Source organism: Desmodus rotundus, chromosome 11, assembly GCF_022682495.2.
Source record: "Desmodus rotundus isolate HL8 chromosome 11, HLdesRot8A.1, whole genome shotgun sequence".
NCBI lineage: Eukaryota > Metazoa > Chordata > Mammalia > Chiroptera > Phyllostomidae > Desmodus > Desmodus rotundus.
The window spans coordinates 51,297,936-51,318,178 of NC_071397.1; the positions used below are offsets into that span (position 1 = coordinate 51,297,936).

At 37.2% G+C, this 20,243-nt stretch overlaps 1 protein-coding gene across 7 annotated transcripts in view; it reads left to right on the top strand.

Moving 5' to 3' along the window:
• Nucleotides 1–20,243, top strand: part of FUT9 (fucosyltransferase 9) — a 270,697-nt gene that overhangs the window by 238,531 nt on the left and 11,923 nt on the right. The gene's annotated exons all lie outside the window — the stretch shown is intronic.

Sequence of the window (20,243 nt, forward strand, 5' to 3'; positions counted from 1 at the left end):
ATGTATTGCACATGGCAGGATTTAGAGTCATAGATGAACATATGGTGAGTGAAGCAGTTGTCACCTTTCTACCTACTACATGGAGACAGTTTTAAAGCTAGAAAAAGACAAATAGGTGATATCGTAGAATACCTTCTGGGGCTCAGGCACCAAAGGCAATGACCTGAAACACACTTCAGGATGTGTTTCTCTGCTCTCCACACTCAGAAATAAGATTTTTTTAGTGCACCTAAAGGTAATGAGTCATAATAACATACACACACGGGTAACTTCTTTTTCATTCAGAAAGGAGAATATGACATTTTTTTTATTTTATTCAAGCAGAAATATATGTATTGAGCAATACAGTAAAGAAAGTACTGTGACAGACATTTGTAATAACAGGTGTGGAAATGTAGAACAATTTGATAAAGAAACATATTAGTCAACTGGGGCTACCATAATAAAATATGACACACTATGTGGCTTAAACAACAGAAATTTATTTTCTCACAATTCTGGAGACTGGAAGGGAAATTTAAGATTGAGGTGTCAGGTAGGGTTGGTGTTGGGTGAAACCTCTCTCTCCAGGTTGCAAATGGCATGTCACCTCCTATTTGTGGGTTTGTGGGGGTAGGGGGAGGTGCATGAGCTCTCTGGTGTCTTTTCTTATAAGGACACTAATCCTATCAGTTCATGCCTCACCCTTATAACCAGTTAAGGCCTCAACATGTGACTTTTGGGGGAACAGAAGTATTCAGTCCATAACAGGAGGTAATTATGCATGTAATTTCTTTAAGGATAAACAAAATTAGACCCATGGAAAGTGACATAAAAACAATCAGAAGAGGTTATTATTTTTGTTGCAGTTGTATTTTAAAGGTATATATGCAGTGAGATGTTAATATATATGAAAATAGTGCTATGGGCAATTTGGGGAAAATGCATACGATCAAAATTAACTCAAGTAGTAGAAAAAATAAATACATAATAAAAGTAATTGAAAGTGTTACCAAAGAACTAAAAAAAGGGGGAATCTGAGTGTACTAGTCTCAAAATCTCAAGGAAAGATAAACTTCACGCTGCAAGCGCTTCTCAATAGTACTACCTGCTGCATTAAATAAGTATTAATAACAATATGTAGCATTTATTTTGCACTTAAAATCTGTTAGGAACAATGCAATGCTTGTATTATTTCATCAAATTCTTTATGTAGCTAGCCTAGTCCTAACACCAAAACTTAATATAGAAGGCCCCAGAGCGAAAAATACAGTCACTTCTAGAGATGTATGCAAAGGTACTCAAATAAAATCAGCAGCGATTTGTACAGAAGATTAACATTTTGTCAGTAATTTAAGGAAGATTTAAATAAGAAACTAATACATTAAAGACCTAATAAGAAAAATCATACTTTTAGAAGAAAAAGGACATAATGAAAACAAGTGAGAAAATAAAATCAGTGATTGATTTAAAGATGGACTAGAATGCAACTTCCTTAACATAAGAACAGTATCTCTACCTCACAAGTACAAATGTGCCGAAGACAGCAACCACCATTCTTATTTTTAACCTTATTCCAAAAATTTCAAGCCATGAAAAATGTATCTACCTATTGAAAATGTATAAATATATACATTGTTTATAAAAGCTATTCATATATATCTTTTAAAAATGTACTGCATTTATTACATTTTTTCCTTTACCATTTATCCCCCTAATATCCCTGCCCCCCTGCAACCACCACACTGTTGTCCATGTCCACGAGTACTTTTTCCTTTTTTGCTCAGTCCCTCCACTCGCTAACCACCACCCCCTTCCACGAGCTGTCATCTGATCTCCATCTATGACTCTGTCTTTCTTTTGATTGTTAGTTCAGTTTGTTCATTAGATTCCACATATGAGTGGAATCATATGGTATTTGTCTTTCTCTGGCTGGCTTATTTCACTTAGCATACTGTTCTCCAGGTGTACCCATAGATTACCCTGTCACAAAGGGTAAAATTTTCTTTTTTATGGCTGAGTAGAATTCCATTGTGTAAATGTTCCATAGCTGTTTTATCCACTCACCAACTGATGAGCACTGGGGCTGCTTCCATATCTTGGTGATTGTAAATAAGGCTGCAATGAACATAGGGGTGCTTCTGTTCTTTCAAACTAGTGTTTTGGGTTTCCTCAGATAAATTCCCAGAAGTGGGATTACTGGATCATAAGGCAGTTCTATTTAAAGACTCAATAAAACTAACATGAAGTTTTTAGAATTAATAGTCCCATAGAGTGTCCCAATAAAGTATAAATTGCAAAATCATTGGTTATGCTTTATTTCAGAAATAATCAAGAAAATGAGGGAATATAAGATACTACCAACCTTTACTCTGGGGTATGAACAATGTTAATAGAAAGAAATGTTTTCATTGAGAAGGACAAATAGTTTTGATGTGTCATTGCTTTCAAATATTTAAATAGACATAATAAAATATTTCTTCAAAATGCTAATCATTTGGGGTTTTTTAAAGATTTTATTTATTTATTTTTGGAGAGAGGGGAAGGGAAGGAGAAAGAGAGGGAGAGAAACATCAATGTGTGCTTACCCCTTGTGCACTCCCAACTGGGGACCTGGCCCACAACCCAGGCATGTGCCTTGACTGGGAATCGAACCAGCGACCCTTTAGTTTGCAGGCCCACACTCAATCCACTGAGCTACACCAGCCAGAGCTAACCATTTGTTTTTTCAAGTATGGACTTGACAAAAATAATTCCAGTATTATTTGGAAGAATAAACGGGCCATATAGAATTCAAGAAAAAAATTAGGAAGGATAAATTAATATAAGCAATGTAAAATATGCCATATCACTATAACCAACTCATAAATCAATGGAATAGATATATTTCCTTGAAATAAATTCATAACACCTGAAATTGTTTGAGAAATAAAGCATCATTAAACAATATTCAAAGGAAAGATTATACAATAAATACTGTTGGGAAGAGTTGGCTATGTATTTGAAAACATATATTGGGTTTTTTTGCTATATATAAAGTATGTAAATATTGCCAAAGAAGTTGAAAGTCATATAAAACCAATTATAATTAAAACTTAGAACACCATATTGACTTGACTGATGTTTAGTTCTAAAATACTTTCTAAGTATACACAAAAGGAAGCAATGGGGAAAGATACATACTTGGCTATATAAAATTTAATAATTTTTGTGTACCCAAAATGCCCCCCAAAAATCAAAGGACAATTTACCAAAAACTTTGAAACAAATATGAATTTGAAAGATTGAAAGGATATTATCATTCATAAGGATAACTGATAAAAAAGTTCCTTCAATTCAGCAAATTAAACAGTAAAGGTAATTTGGAAAATAGACAATTGGTCAGTCCAATTATAAATAAATATGAATAGCCAATAAATATAAATTTATTATCAAAAATGAATAAAATAAAAACCTAGTTATAATTCTCAATCAAATTCAGAGAAGTACATATGCCTTAAAAGATAATACTCAGAATGTCTAGATTCTGACAGAGTTCTTTCCTTTAAAAAAAAGATATGAGTTCCTACATCTTTTTTAATGATATATATATGTATATATATATACATATATAGCTTTGAAATTGCTCATGCTTTTTCATCTAACTTTCCCCTTTCTCTACATCAGTCCTAGGGAGACAGTGCCATCATAGATTCATTGTATCAATTGCATATTGTTGTAATACTTACATTAGAACAAAAGTGAAAATATTGTTTATGACCAACAAATAACAAATGGTAAATAAATTATGCTACATTCATATAGAGAAAGGTTGTCCTGCCATTAAAAATCAATTTTTTTCTTGGTGACATGAGCAAAACGCTCACAACTTAAAGTTAAAAAAAAAAAGGCAGGAGAATAAGGTATCTATTTGTTCTCAATATTGTGTAAAACAAAATAGCACACATTGTTGCTATTAAATCTAGATAGGTAAGGTTCCCATCAATCATAGATTACTTCACTATCAAACTTTACCAATATTTGCAACCAGGGAAGAGTTAGGAGAGGTCCGAAACATCCTGCTAATATCCACAGTCCCTCCTTTTTGCATTACACATTGTCTCCGCTCCAGAATAACAGGGGTCCCCAATGTCACCTCACACAGTGCGGAGCATTTATGTTATACAACATCTCTGCTTTATACTTAAGTCAGCTAGCCTGTGATCCCTCCTGACTACCAGGAAAATGCTTCTAGGGAGTGAAAGGAAAGGAAAAAGTGACCTGGTCTAATGTCCTTGTAAACATGACAGCTTGACTCCCAGGCCAAGAGACTCAATATTTTCTAAATCTAAACTTGGATGGGTTTATGAAGCACGGCTCCCGAGAGCACATCACATAAGCTACACTCTCGTAACTCCTTACTCCCCAACATTACTTTTATAATAAAACTGTTTTTGAAAGATTAAAACATGGGGGGGAAAAAACATTCAAGTCACAGTGTTTACAATGAATTGGAGGAGAGCAAGACCAGTATCAGTGGTAACAGTTAGTGGTTCATTATAATGAAGTGACAATAGGAAGGAGAAAGTGAGACTTAATAATTACTATAGCATTGCATTTTAATTGACTAAATACAGTAATTGACTAGACATTGGGTTAAGGGAGTGGAAGGAATAATAAATGATTTCCAGTTGGAGGCTGAGGCAGGTATGTGGTGATATGGCTATTTGTAAAGAGAGGAAAAATAGGGGCAATGTTTGAAACGGTTAAGGTCCTTCAACAGAAGATATCATAACTGTGATTATGTTTAAATTACAATGAAAAGTAACCATTAGAGATATAGAAGTTGAAGATTTAGGAAAAACCAGAGATAATAACTAGAATGAGGTTACTTTGCTTATTTAGAATTCCAGAATTATGAGGAGGGATCAGCCTTCAATGGGAAAACAGTTGTCCTTTTCCACTGTGGTGGGAGAGGAAGAAACGAACATGTTCTCTTTTAATCTAGTCTCTTACCATGTTTGCCAAATATGGCACTTTCTTTTGAGCACTCGACTACTCGGTAGTTTCGGGTCATGTAGGCTACAGAGAAAGATGCAGAAGGGGTCGGCGTAATTACGTAATGTAATGGAACCCTCCCTCTGAGGACTTGAATATTTGCATCTCTAAGATTAAGTGTTTCTCTCTTGTGGAATTTTTACTTCTAAATTCCTCCTTTCTGCCCTTTTTCCAATATCATCTTCTATTAAGTATGTTAATCAGTCAGTTCATTTGCAGATTTTTCAGTTGCGAGTTGATTAAACTGGCTTCTTTCCTACAATCTTTTTGGCCAGGTTTATCATATTGTTTCTTAGGCCATTGACTTCTTTGAGGCTTGTCCTTCCTTTTGTTCTTGCTGTCCTATTTTCTTATTGTAGGTTTAACTTGAAGTTTCAGAAGCTCCTCATTAATGACAGTGATGTGTTTTTATTTAATCCTCGTAAAGCTGGTGCTAATTAGTTTCACATGAGTTCAAAAGATGATCACCCTGCAAAATTCGGTCTGATCAGAAACTGTTGTCATGGCAATGCCCTAACTAATGCAGTATTTACCTCTAGAGATAGATATTCTTTCTTTTACTTTGGCGACCTTCTTCTTAGTATCTGTCAATGTCCTTTGGTATGTGTGATGTTTTGTTTCTGTTTTCATAACTGTAAGAGCAAGAATTTTATGTTGTAAAGGGTGAAGGAAGGAGCCAAGGAAAGTATTTTGTTTCTCACAGATTCACTCTCTTGCCCTGCGAACTGGACTAAACCCTCAGCTGTTGACAGAGAACCAGAAATTAAGGGCAATATTCTGGGAGAGATGCAGTGTCTCAGCACAGTCAAAGCTGCTGGAGAGACAAAGTTTGATTCAAACAGCCAGTTTTCCAACTGCAGTGTGAACCCCAAACTCTGGCACCCTGAGGGGTAGCAGTCAGGGAGAGCTGGCTTTGGGATGTAAGGCCCACACATTCGGTGTGTAGTAGCAGAGATGAGGCTGCACCAAGTGGTTCTCAGCCTTGTAGTAGACAAAGACGAAGCACACACAGTGGATGGGGCTGCACTGACAGACAGGTCAGGGTGCAAACGAAACTCCCACCACCTTTTACAGACACGACTGAGAAACACCTTAAAGAAGAGAAGTTTCCAGTAGTAAGACCAATGGAGAGCAAACCATCGTGATGTGCTCATTAAAAGCCTATGACTTTATGTAGTAGTTTGGTGAGATCCAGGGGATTTGGCACATCAAATTTATAAAGAAGGCATTCTTTTTTCCGCTTTAAGTAATTGTTAGAATAAAAACTTGTAAATACTTTAGAAATATTAACTGATTACTATGTGAACACACTGTAAGGTATGACTGAAATTTTAATTAAATTAGCCCTTTTCTCTACCTTTATTGCTTTTGGGCAACCTGGCTCTTTGAAGGAAGTTAATTTTTAAGGCTGACTCAACAAAGCAGCCTATAAGGAATTCATCTGAAAGAGAGTGTGACAAGCAGGAGCACAGCTCTCGAAGAGTCTTTGGATTATCAATTGTGAATGTATCAACAATCTTTAGTATTTCTTTATTTGCATTATAAACACCCCAAGAATATAACAAAGCCAGACTTCTCTCTGTTCTCATTCACCCCCTCATACTCTCTTGAGGACAGGAGGAGAATTATCTAAAACTGCTACTATTCTGGACCCAACATTCTTTGCCACTGGTTTCCAGAAAAAGAGCAAGGAGGATGTATTGGTGAATCTAGTTTCTTCTAGTGGACAGTAAATGACTCCAGAGGAATAGGTATTTTAAAAGAAATTTTCATTCCTGTAATTTATAGATTTCTTTGAATTGTAAGCCGGAATCTCAATTCTCAACATGTATTTTTAAAGCAACATGTTTTGGAGTCTAGCCGCCAGTGTCCACATCTTGTTTGACCACTTTGTGATATGTACGTCAGTTTCCTCATTTGTAAAAATGAACAAAATTGTTGTATATATTTAACCTGGTCAATATGGGGTCTAAAAGGAACTGATATTCGCCCGGCCCAAGTGGCTCAGTTTGGTCACAGCATCATCCCATACACCGAAAGTCAAGGTGTTGGATTCCCGGTCGGGGTGCATATGGGGGGCAACCGATCTGTTTCTCTCTCACATCAATACTTTTCTCTCTTTCTCTCTCTCTAAGCAGATTCTTAGGTGATAAAATTAATTAACTAATTAATATTTAAGTACTTAGAACCATGTTTGGGACATAGAATGTGATATACATTTATTTGTTAAATGAACAGAAAAAAATTTTGTCCAAAAATTAAATGATAAAATCTATATAAAAGTCTTAGCCTGGTGCACACTGAGTGAATGCTCAATAATTGTTAGCTGCTGGATTGCTAAAAATCAATTGTTTATCACAAGGGTATGCCAAGCCTAACTAGGCACTAGGGATTAAATCCTGAGGAAGAATACCTGATATATACCATATAGGCCCAGTTACAGTTAAACAAAGGTGGCAATATCAATTAAATAATCACACAAATACAGGTAAACTTGCTACTGTGGTAACTGCTATGCAAAATGACACATCGTACTATGAGATGCGTACCGGGGGCTTTGGTTTAGTGGGGTGGGAGTGTTCGGAGGTTGTCAGGAATCCCTGGATAAGCAATTCTCAGTGGAGCTGAGAGCTGAAAAGTAAAAAGTGGCAAATCAACATAGATTTTCCAGGGAACACAGAGGGAAGAGCTGGTATGGTGACCGTGCAGGAGGTCCCAGCATGGCAATGCAGAGAATGCAAAAGGGAGTTCGGCATGCACTCAGGCTGGGGACAGGGGCACAGTCTCCAACATGCAGGGTGTTTAAACCACATTAAGACTATTTGACTTTATCTTGAAAGCAACTGGAATTCACTGAAGGTCCCTGAACAGAAGCATAACATGTGATCTCTGGTTTGAAAAGATCACTCTACTTCTGGGACTCTCCAACTTTAGTGCATGTCAGAATCACTGGAAGGACCCTTTAAACTGGATTGCCTTATCCCAGAGTTTCTGATTCCATTTGTCTGGGTTTGGGTGGGAGAATTTGCATTACTAACAAGATCCCTGTTGATGCTGCTCATGATGCTGTCAGTCTGGGGACCACACTTTGAGAACCACTGGTCCTCTGCACTGTGAATGAAATGAAAGGGTTAAAAGTGAGTGCCTGGTACACGACTTAAAAAGCAGTGTTAGTGGTCTATACAAGAGATGATAGACATTTAAACTATGGAAATGGAGACAAATCAACTAATCTAAGGAATGGTTAGGAGGCAAAATTGGCTGGATTTGGTGCTGGGTCAGGTATAAAATTGGAAGGACAGACATTTCAAGGAGAATACACTGGGTTAATTGTGTTACTTTGTATATGGGAGGAAGGAAGCCTTGTCTTCAGAGTCAGGGGTGCAAAGTAATATATCAGGCCAAAATCAGAGTTTTTTTTTTTTTTTTTTTTTTTTTTTTAAAGGCTTTCATTGACTTTCGCTGGCTGCGTACTATGGGCTAAAACGTGATAATAATCATAGAAAGCACTGGAGCTGACAGCCAAATTATGAAAGACTGTTATGTTAGCCTTCAGAGAAGCCAGAAAGCGTGTTCTGGGAAACTGCCAAAAAGGCAGCACCTGGCTCTCTTTGTCGTATTCCCTATGGGCAGGCGGCACATGGGCCAAGTCACTCTTGGGCTCAGTGTCAGATCTGATTGTTCCTTCTCAACTGAAGCCATAAATAGAGCTTCTAATTTGAATAAAGACAACGATTAAGAACTAGTGATTATGAGCAGAGAAGAGAGCAGAGAGCAGATAAAGGATCAAACTAAAAAAGGTTAATCCTTGAATTCAAAAGGGAATTTCAAAGACAGTGAATGTCAGAACTGCCCAAGATGAAGAAGTTTACTGAGCAGAAAAACTGGCAGTTGACGGCTTGCACACCAAAGAAAACAAATGTCTGAGACAAAAATGAAAGTGGGAATAAACAAAGAGAGAGACATTTTTGAGAACTTTAAAGATAATATCCTTAAAGATGAAGCCAGAGTGTGTTCTAAGGAATATTCGGGCAAAGGATTGGCGACTAAAACTGGCATATCTTGGTGGCAGCTTCTCCAGCGTTTGGAGAAAGTAAAACAGAGGCTTGCCCCTGGAAGTACCAGGGATATATCCAAAGGTTTTTGTGAACAGTTCACAAACACGAATCAGATAGCATTCCAGAGATCAACCCGTGTCTTCTTGCCAAAGAGTAAATGCTATCTCTCCCAAAGGCAGCGGGCATTTGGTTTAGGATCTAATGGGAGAACTGTGGGAACTTGGAGCAGGAATGCACAGGAGAGAGGTTCAGTGGAATGTGAGGTGTCAAGGGAATCTTTGAAAGTGAAGCAATGACTATATAAAATTTTATGATACTTTGAGGCAGAATATACCTTGGTATATAGTATAGAAAATATAGTGTAATATACAGGGTCCGGCAGAAGTAATGCCTGCTTGAGTGTGGTTGGTAGGATAATAACATAGTTTTATTTTGAACATTTCACCTAAAATGTCATATGGTGTGCTTGAGTGTGATATTGTTATGTTACAGAATTACATGCTTATGATTTTGTAATAAAAGATTTTGTAATAAAAACAGGGTGTTATTTGTGCCAGGCCCTGTATTTATTCTTAAAGGATCTTAGCATAAAAATTTTAGGGAAAAGTAAAAGCAAAATGATAATAAAAACAAACAACCCCCCCAAAAAAATAAAACCAACAAATCTAAATCATAGTGTCCAGAAGTTTGCAGAATCCCATACTGATACCATGCGCTAAACACCGTAATGATGACATAGAGAACAAACTGGGTTCTGAGCCTGCCTAAACAGAGCACTAACTGTTCAGTTAGGTGCCACCTACCAACAAACACCTGAGCTCTGAGTGCAGTCTGTGGCTTACCATAAAGTGAAAATAGTTTTTTGCTGCTTTGATAATTTACATATAGTTTATTTTTAATCCAAGTTATGGGCATATTTTGAAAGACTCAAAGTATACACTTCATATCCTGCAGAAAGAAAAAAAGGAGTGGAGAGATAATCAGATTTTTTTATTAAAATTATTATTCTTTTACTTAATTGGGGTTTTTTATTTGTTTGTTTTAAGCAATAAAGTCATTAGAACTAATGTAAACCAAATGGAAATGCTTGCCAGCTTATGGAGTAGCTCGTGGAAGTGAAGGAATACCTGAAAAACCGAGGCCAGGAAGCCAGGGTCCTGAGTAGCTCTTCGGACCCAGATAGCAGGGTTTACAAAATTGCCTTCTTAGCAAATCTCACTGTGATTAATTAGCTTCAACATTATTTCCTTTTCACCCTTCCATTCAAAGTTCAAAGGCCCAGAGAACGAGAGTTTGAATGACCTGGCTCCCCTGCTTAGCACCTGATTAGGAGAGGGGTAGTAGCATTGTCTGCCGTCCCAAAGATTGCACACTAGAGAGGAAAGGCAGTGTTCTAATAGGAAATTGGGGTGCTATTATCAGAAGAGAAAGCAATTGCCAGGCAGTAAAACCCAGCAAATACCTGCTACAGAATCCTTTCAGTATAATATGCTTATGGAGTAACCTTTTATTAAAACACTGATTCCATGAAGAACTGAAAGACCCTGATCCTTATATTCAACAGAAATTTTCATAACTATTCATAATGAATTATGTTTTGAATATAGAAGAGATTGTGTGTGTGTGGTTAGAAATGGTAACAATTTGCATAGAAATCAGAAGGGATCTATTATTTCAAGAGAGTTTCAGCTATGATGAGAGCTCTGATTCTTGAACAATTCCCTTGACCAGGGAATAATAACATAATTGCAAACACATCGTGTACTCAATGGGCCAGGCACTATCAGAAGCATTTTACAAATACCAATTTATTGAAGTAGGAAAAAGTCACAATGTGTCTATATGTGGTAAAGTTTTCATCCTGGGCAAGTGCTGCAGGGACGGCTGCGGGCGCTTTAAGAGGAGCCGCCCCAGACCGGCTGGGATCCAAGATGGTGGCGGCGGGGTCGGCAGCTGTGCTAACCTCCTCCCAGCACCAAACTGGAATTACAACTAAATTATAGAAAGGTTGCCCTGAATAGCCAATTGAAGATTAGCTGGACAGAAGCCTTATAACCAAGGACTCACCAAAGAAGCCATGGAGACTGGTAGGAAGTATGGAGGCATGAGAGGGCTGGGCAGACTCCAAAGAGTGGCAGCTCAAGTTCCGGAAGGAATCTCAGCCGGGGGCGGGGAGGTGCTCCCCCAAGAGGTGTGGGGTCTAAACCCCAGGCAGGGCTCCCCAACCCAGAGCACCAGACCTGGGAAAGGCACCCAAATAATGTCTGGCTGTGAAAAGCAGCAGGGTTTCTGTCTGCCAGGGAGAGATGGCTGGGATGAGGGTATCCTCTTAAAGGGCCAACACACAAAATCTTTCTCACAGCCACTTACCCGGGGCTCTGGAGGAGGGAGGACAAAGCAAACTAGAACCACATGAGGAAAGTGAACTAGAACCATTTGATGCCTCTGGAGAGAGTGCTGAAGGGTAGCCACCACATGCTGAGTCATTCCCCATACTTCAGAAGCCATCCTTCTTGGGCAGAACTCTCCTTTCCATGCAGCATCAGCCTGAAGGGAAACAATAGCCCTACCCACTAGATTCCCTCTCGCCCTACCCTGAGGAGCTTGTGCCCTGCTGAGGAGTACAGCTGGAGGCTATTTCAGTAAGCCCAACTGGGAGCCTAGAGGTGGTGCCAGATCTCTGGGTGCTTTGAGACATTTGCTGACATGCCCTGGACCTGGAGCTAGTAAAAGCTGGCCTTGACACACAGCTTGGTCCTTTCTACATGCACCCAGGCCCAGCAGAGGGACCTACAATCTGTGGATCAGTGACAGCTCCAAACAGGGTATCCAGGGCCAGTCATAGGCAGCCTCTGACATAGGATTGCACCAGAGTCCCTCTGAACAGGCTCAGACCCAACACCCAGTGACCTGCTTCACAAGCAACATGTCCACAGGGAAATCTTAGCTGGCACCAAATGCTGCTAAGGTGAAGTCTGCTTTGTGTGATCAGCACTAGCACAGCATTGTGCACTCTGTATTGGGAGTCGAGCCTCACAATCAGCCAGACTGAAGGCTGATCTCATGCATGAACAGGCAAATAGCAATCAAGACTCAATTACAACAGGAGACTCCACATAACGTACACGAGAGATATTGCTAGAGCACCCAGTTCAGGTGATCAGGGTGCCAGCACCACTGCATAAGGCAACCCTATGAAGACTGGGAGTCATAGGAGATCTGCCTAATACATAGAAACAAACACAAAGTGGCAGTCAAAATGGGAAGACAAAGAAATAGGCCCCAAATTAAAGAACAAGAGAAATCCCCAGAGAAGAGCTAAATGAAATAAAGACAAAGAATTTAACAGATACAGAGTTCAAAGTAATGATAATAAGGATGCTCAACAGCATAAAAAAGGACATAGAAACCATAAAGAGGGACCAGTCAAAAACAAAGAATGCAATATCTGAAATAAATAATACACCGGCAGGAAAAACAGGTTAGATAAAGCAGAGGACTGAATTAGCGATTTAGAAAACAAGGCAGAAAAAAAACAACAACACCCTGTTAGAGCAATAAAAAGAAAAAAAAAGAATTCTTAAAAAACGATAGTTTAAGGAAGCTTTGGGACAAAATGAAGCATAACAACATCCACATCATACAGCTACAGAAGGAGAATACAGAGAGCAAGGGATCAAGAACATGTTTGAATAAATAATGACCAAAAGTTTCCCTAACCTGGTTAAGAAAAAGGACACACAAGTCCAGAAAGTGCAGAATCCCAAACAAGATAGCCCCAAAGATGCCACAGCAAGACACATCATAATTAAAAAAACAAAGGTTAAAAACAAAGAAAATCTTAAAAGCCACAAGAGAAAGGGAGTTAGTACCTACAAGGTAGCTCCCATAAGACTGTCAGCTGATTTCTCAACAGAAACATTTCAGGCCAGAAGGGACTGGCATGAAATATTCAAAGTCATGAAAAGGAAGGACCAACAACCAAGTCACAAGGTTTATCGAGCAAGCCTATCATTTAATAATGAAGGAGAAATAAAGTTTCCCAGACAAGAAAAAGCTAGCATTATCCTAATTCAAAAACCAGATAAAAACATTACAAAAAAAGAAAATTATAAGCCAATATCCATGATGAACATAAATGCTAAAATCCTCAAAATATTAGCAAACCCAGGTATAGCAATGCATTAAAAAGATCATACACCATGATCAAGAAGGATTTATTCTGGGTATGAAAGATTGGTACAGTATCTGCCAATCAATAAATGTAATGCATCACATAAACAAAATGAAGGATAAAAATCACATGATCATATCAATAGATGCAGAAAAAGCATGTGATAAAATCCAGCACTTTTTATCCATTTAAGATAAAAACTCTCAGCAATGTGCAAATAGAGGGTACATACCTCAAAGTAATAAAGGTCATATATGACAAATTCATTGCCAGCATCATACTCATGGTCAAAAACTACAAGTGATTCCCTTAAGATTGAGAACAAGACAGAGATGTCTCCTTTCACTTCTCTTACTCAACATAGTACTAAAAGTCCTAGCCACAGCAATCAGACAAGAAGAAGACATAAAAGGCATCCAAATTGGGAAGATAGAAGTAAAACTCTCATTATTTGCAGCAAGATGCTATATGTAGAGAGCCCTAAAAATTCCACCAAAAATCTACTAGAACTGATCAATGAATTCAGTTAAGTAGCAGGATACAAAATAAATATCCAGCAATTAGTTGCTTTTTTATATGCCAATAATGAACTACCAGAAAGAGGAACTAAGAAAACAACCCCACTTACAATTGCTTCAAAAATAATAAAATACCTACAAATAAATTTAACCAAGAATGTAAAAAACCACCCAGGCTGGTGTGGCTCAGTGGATTGAGTGCCAGCTTGGGGACCAAAGGGTTGCTGGTTTGATTCCAAGCCATCGCTCATGCCTGGGTTGCAGGCCAGGTACCCAGTAGGAGGCTGTGAGAGGCAACCACAACCACATATTGATGTTTCTTTCTCTCTTTTTCCCCCTCCCTTCCCCTCTGTCTAAAAATAAATAAAAATATTTTTTAAAAAGAGTGTAAAAGATCTATACTCAGAAAATTCTAAGACTCTGAAGAAATTGAACATGATACAAATAAGTGGAATCATGTACCATGTTAACGGATAGGAAGAATTAACATCATTAAAATGTTCATACGACTCAAGAAAATCTACAGAGTGAACCAATCCCTATCAAGATAACAATGGCATATTTCACAGAGCTAAAACAAATATTTCAAAAATTTATATGAAACCAGAAAAGTCCCTGAGTTACAACATTGATCTTGAGAAGAATAAAGTTGTAGGACTCACAATACCTAATATCAAAGTATACTACAAGGCCACAGTAATCAGAACAACATGGTACTAGCATATAAACAGACATATAGAACAACAGAACAAAATAGAGAACCCAGAAATAAACTGATGCCTTTATTGTCAATTAACATTTGACAGAGGAAGCAAGCACATACAATGGGCTAAAGATAGTCTTTCAATAATGGTGTGGGGACAATTGGATGGATACATGAAAAAAAAGTGAAACTTAACCACCTTCTTACACCACACACAAGAATAAAGCCAAAATGGATTAAAGACGTAAATGTTAGACTTGAAACCATAAAAATCCTAGAAAAAATCATACTCAGCAAAATCCTGGACAATTCTCATAGCAATGTTTTTTCTGATATATCTACTTGGGCAAGGGAAACAAAAGAAAAAATAAACAAATGGGACTACATCAAAATAAAAAGGTTTTGCACAACAAAGGAAACCATCAACAATATGTTCTACCACAGAATGGGAGAACATATTCACCAATGATACATCTGTAAAGTGTTAATATCCATAATTTATAAAGAATTTATAACCTCAACACCCAAAAAACAATCCAATTTTTTTAATGGGCAAAGAACCTGAATAAGCACTTTTCCAAAGAGAAATACAGAGGGCCAATAGACATATGATAAGATGCCCAACGTCACTAATCATCAGAGAAATTCAAATTAAAACCGCAATGAGGTATCACCTCACACCTGTCAGAATGGCCATCATCAGTAAACCAACAAATAAGCGTTGGCAATATGTGGAGAAAGGGGACCTCTTGTGCACTGTTGGTAGGAATGCAGATTGGTGCAGAGACTGGAAAAGTGTATGAAGTTACTACAAAAAATTAAAAATGGCATTGCTCTATGACCCAGTGATTCCACCTCCGGGAATTTATCCAAAGAAACCCAAATCACTAATTCAAAAGAATAGATGTAGCCCTATTTTCACTGTGGTGATATTTATAGCTGCCAAGATTTAGAAGAAGCCCAAGTGTCCGTCAGTACATAAGTGGCTAAAAAAGCTATGGTACATTTACACAATGGAATACTATTTTGGCTAAAAAAAGGAAAATTTTATACTTTGTGATAGCATGGATGGACCTGGAGAGCATTATGCTAAGTGAAAAAAGCCAGCCAGAGAAAGACAAATGCCATATGATTTCAGTCATATGTGGAATCCAATGAACAGAATGAACTAATAAGCAAAGTAGAGACAGACTCCTAGGTAGAGAACAGACCAACAGCTCTCACCACAGGTCAGAGGGCTGGGGGCTGAGGCAGTGGAGGGATTGAGCAAAAAAGAACAAAAGAGTAAGAACTTAAGAAAACAGATAACAGCATGGTGATTGCACTGGCAAGGGGAGTGCATGGAGGTGGAAGAGGGTATAGGGAGGATAAATGGTGATGGGGGAAAAAAGACGTACCGGGCATCCAACTGAATTTTAGTTACGAGGATAGGTGAAAAGGTTTCTGTGAAGCAGATGTCAATTTAGCTACAAGAGGCAAACTTTTCTGACAGTTACTGAACAAAGCAGGGGTTACTAAGTAACTGCCCCTACTGTTTAGTAATTGACCCTGACAATAGTGAAAATTTGAGTAGAGAAGGTGTGCAGAGAGGTAACCATAAAAACAAAACAAAACAAAACAAAAAAACACCTCAACTAATACAAAATGCCCAGGTGCACAGTAGACAGAATATTATTTCTGCCTGGTCACCAATTCTTTCTCATTTGGCTAAAAAAGGGTAATGGAATTAAAATATATTAGATAGATGCCACCTCTGAGACATTTACCGAAAGACAAATATGGGAGATTTTGCTCATCTAGTGATAGGAATACCTGTATATCAATTTTAATAGTAGTTGTTCTAGAGAGAGATATATGTTAAATGCACCAAGAAAGCTACTAAGCATATATTCATTCATTCATATTTGGTTCAGTTTGTCTTATTTAGTTACCACGCATTTTACCTTGCATGTAGTTAGGGACTCACCATTCATTCAAGCAACGTACAGAGCCTTTACTAAGTCCAATCATGTTCAGTAAAGGTTAATGTTACTCCATTTAAAAAGGAGATCCTTCCACTAAATTTTCTCAGTCTGTAGATTCCAGGGTCTGGAAAAAAACAGTTCTCAGACTAGTTAAATTTATAAAGTAGGGTCAAATGTAACTAAACTTCCATAAATCTGTTCTTGAATTGCATCATTACAAATTTTCAATACCCTTTATTGCTAAATTTTTGTATTTTTGCATTTGTGTTCATAAGTGAAATAAAACCTTTTTAGTTTTTCATATCTTCTTTTGGTAAGATAATAATTGACTTCATATAAGTTAAGCTTCTTTACTTATTTTCTGTTTTCTAGAATGATTTTTAAGTAACAATAGCATTCTCTATTCATTGAATTCGTGATATCACTCCAAGCAAAACTATTAGGTCTAGAGTTTGCTTTTAGTTACCATTTATAAATTCCATTTCTTTAACTGTTATTTGCTTAATCACAGTTTCTGATTAAAATTGTCATTTGTCTATTTGTGCAGAAATACAATCATTTATCTCATTAGGTTTTCAAATTTATCGCCATAAAATTATTTTAAATACTCATTTCTAGTTTGTTTCTATGGTAAGTCAATAAATTTCTCTTTTTTTGCTGTTTAATTTGATTTTCTCTTCTTGACTATCCTTGCCTAATATTTACCATAGTGTTTTTTCCAGTTTTATTGAGTTATAATTGACATATGTTATTATTTTAAAGTGTTCAACAAATAATTTGATGTATGTGTATGTTGTAAAATGATTACCACAGTAAGTTCAGTTAACATCCATCACCTCGCACAATTATATGTGATATTAATTATCTCAAATTTCTGCTCTGTATTTCATTGATTTTTATCCATACCTCAATTCTTTGCACCATTGTTCTTTGTCCAGCTTGTTGAGTGACCTATTTGTTAATTTTCTGAAAACTGTGCAAACCTATAAATTCCCTTGTAAGTACTATTTTAACCACATATTACAAAATGGGACAAGTAGTACCATCAATGTTATCTAGTTCTAAATAGTTGAGGTTTCCTTCATATTCCATTTTGATTTTCTCTATTGTTCAAGAGTTCATTAATACTTCCTGCATAGTTAGTATGCACAGTTTTTCTTTTGTTATTGACTTCACAGTTCTGAAGCCAACTCTGAAAATAAGTCTCAGTCTTTGATTCCAATAATTCTCATCTAGCATTGTGTCCAGGATAAAACGTCCAGAATCTTTGGACTCACAAAATCAAGCTTTACTACACAGAAAATATCATAGGTTTTAAGAAAAACTATATAACAAAAATAGGATTTTTAAATGTTCACATAAATTTAGATATTTAAATAAAGAACAATTTCTCCCTTTTTCTGTAATGTTATTTCCTTGTAATGTTTCTATACTAGTTTGATCAAGACTTCAAAACATTTTAATGAATCTGAAATTGAAAGACCATATTATTTTGTTAGAATGTAGCAGAACCACTTTGGTTTCTACCTCTCTGGGTTATATTGCCCGCCACCAAAAAACTATGACTTCCAATGCCAGAGTCTTATGAAAAGGAAAGGAACTAATTATTCAAAAGTTATACAGGTTTAGAATATGGTAGAATTCTGCCATTAAATTCCAATTCCTTTAGAAACAAACAAGCAAAAAAAAAAAAACAGCCATAAACACACAGTCTTGCCTCCCCTTGCCAAACCAGGCCAGTCAAGGGTACCGATTCTCAGGAAAAGAACTAGAAGTCTGTAGCTTAGCTGGGCAGATTCCCATCTGTATTCTGGCTTCTTCCAGTCCTCCATGCTCAGCTAGGCACCTGCTCTTAATCCAGAACTGTATGGCCGCTCCTCATGGTGGACCAGTGGGGGTCCTTCTGCATCCTTTCAAACCATGTAGCCAAGACAGCCTTCTTCCTCACAAGCCACATGGTAAAAAAGCAACAGCTGCTCTGCACTTGGGTTTAAATCCCAGCATAGATCTTCCTCTGTAACTCCATTTTCAACTCCTTCCACACTGAGTTACATCTGCCCTTCCCCATATCTCCTGCCCTTCTTGGCTGCTATTGTTATTCTGGGCAGGTGTGGCACTGTGATGTGGGAGCCATGTAGGAACCATGTAGGAATTGCCTCCAAGCATCTCTTGCAGGCACAGTAAAACCCTTATGAATTAGAGTCACACCCATCTCCCTGGCTCTAAACGCAGCAGGCACAGCTACTTAACATTACTAAAACCTTGGTCGAGTTCTTTAGATATGCAGAGTAGCTCTCAATGACCCTGCTCCACTTGCTTCCCCTTCCCCTAAGCCAGGTTAGTGGGGGAGCTTCCCCATTTTGGGGGACCTTTAGCTTAGCACCCCATTACAAGGAAAATAATGTGTTTCAGTGGGTTCATAAGAATTTGACTGAGACAGTTCTGCAAATATATTACATATTTTATCTTTGTGTTTATAATCATAAGGAGGCATGAATGACAAAGAAAAAACCTTGATGATACTTCCATTAAAAAAAAAAAATTAACCCTGGCTGGTGTGGCTCAGTGGATTGAGCACTGGCCTGAGAGCCAAAAGGTTGCTGGTTGAATTCCCAGTCAGGGCACATGCCTGGGTGGCAGGCCAGGTCCCCAGAGAGGGGCACGTGAGAGGCAACCACACATTGATGTTTCTTTCCCTCTCTTTCTCCTTCCTTTCCCCTAACTAAAAATATTAATAAAATATTTTTAAAAATATTTTAAACCTTGACTCATTTTTGTAGCTACAATCTGCTAAAATTCATAAGATGAATATTGTTCTCCTTGAAATTTAATTATTGTTTGAGAATCTACTTACTGTTATTGTATACTAATATTTTAATGCTAGGAAAAATTATTTTTAGTGACCCAGTACCACCTAAGTGAGAATATTGTTCTAATGTCAATAGGGCATTTGATTATCACATCCTATTAGATAACAGGTAGAACTTAATAAATGTAAACAAAAAAATTTAAATTAAACAATGAACAGTTTTAATTTAATCAGTTTTTGCATTAGTGCACTTACTAAAAAAACGAAGTCAAAGCAAACAAAAACACATCAAATCAAGAGTTACCATTTTCTACAAGATGACTATTCTGTTGCATTTTTAACAGTGACTACAATCTTATACTGAAAATAAACACATAGCATTTTCCTTTTAGAGGCTGGATTTTTATTAAATTTCATCTGAACTGCAAAGTTATATTCGAATCTTAAAAATACCCTTGCAAACAAGATATTATATCAACTGGAAAATGTTTACAGGCCTGGTGTGATTTCAAACCAGTAAAATTTTAGCCATAGCTTTGGTGATGATGGTTTTTATTGTGCTGTTTTCTTCAACAAATTAAAGTATAAAATGTAAGGATAGCATTGAAAAAAATCTAACTTGGCTTGAAGATCGCTGGTGCATATATACAGGGTCCAGCCAAAGTAAGGCCTGCTTGAGTGTGGTTAGCAGGGTAACAATATGGGTGCAATAATTTACAGTTTTAATTTGAACATTTCACTTAAAATGTCATATGGTGTGCTTGAGTGTGATATTGTTGTGTTACAGAATTACATGCTTAGGATTTTGTAATAAAGAAGTGTGCCAGTCACTGTATAACAAATTCTGACTCATTTGTAGCACTTAGGGGGAAATTCATTTTAAAAGCAGTTTTGTTGGCTAAAATGAAAGCTGTATTTTTCTCAGTGGTTTGATAACACTTAAATGGAGAAAATTCTGTTGATTTTGTGAATAAGTGTATTTCAGGATTTACTACCTATAT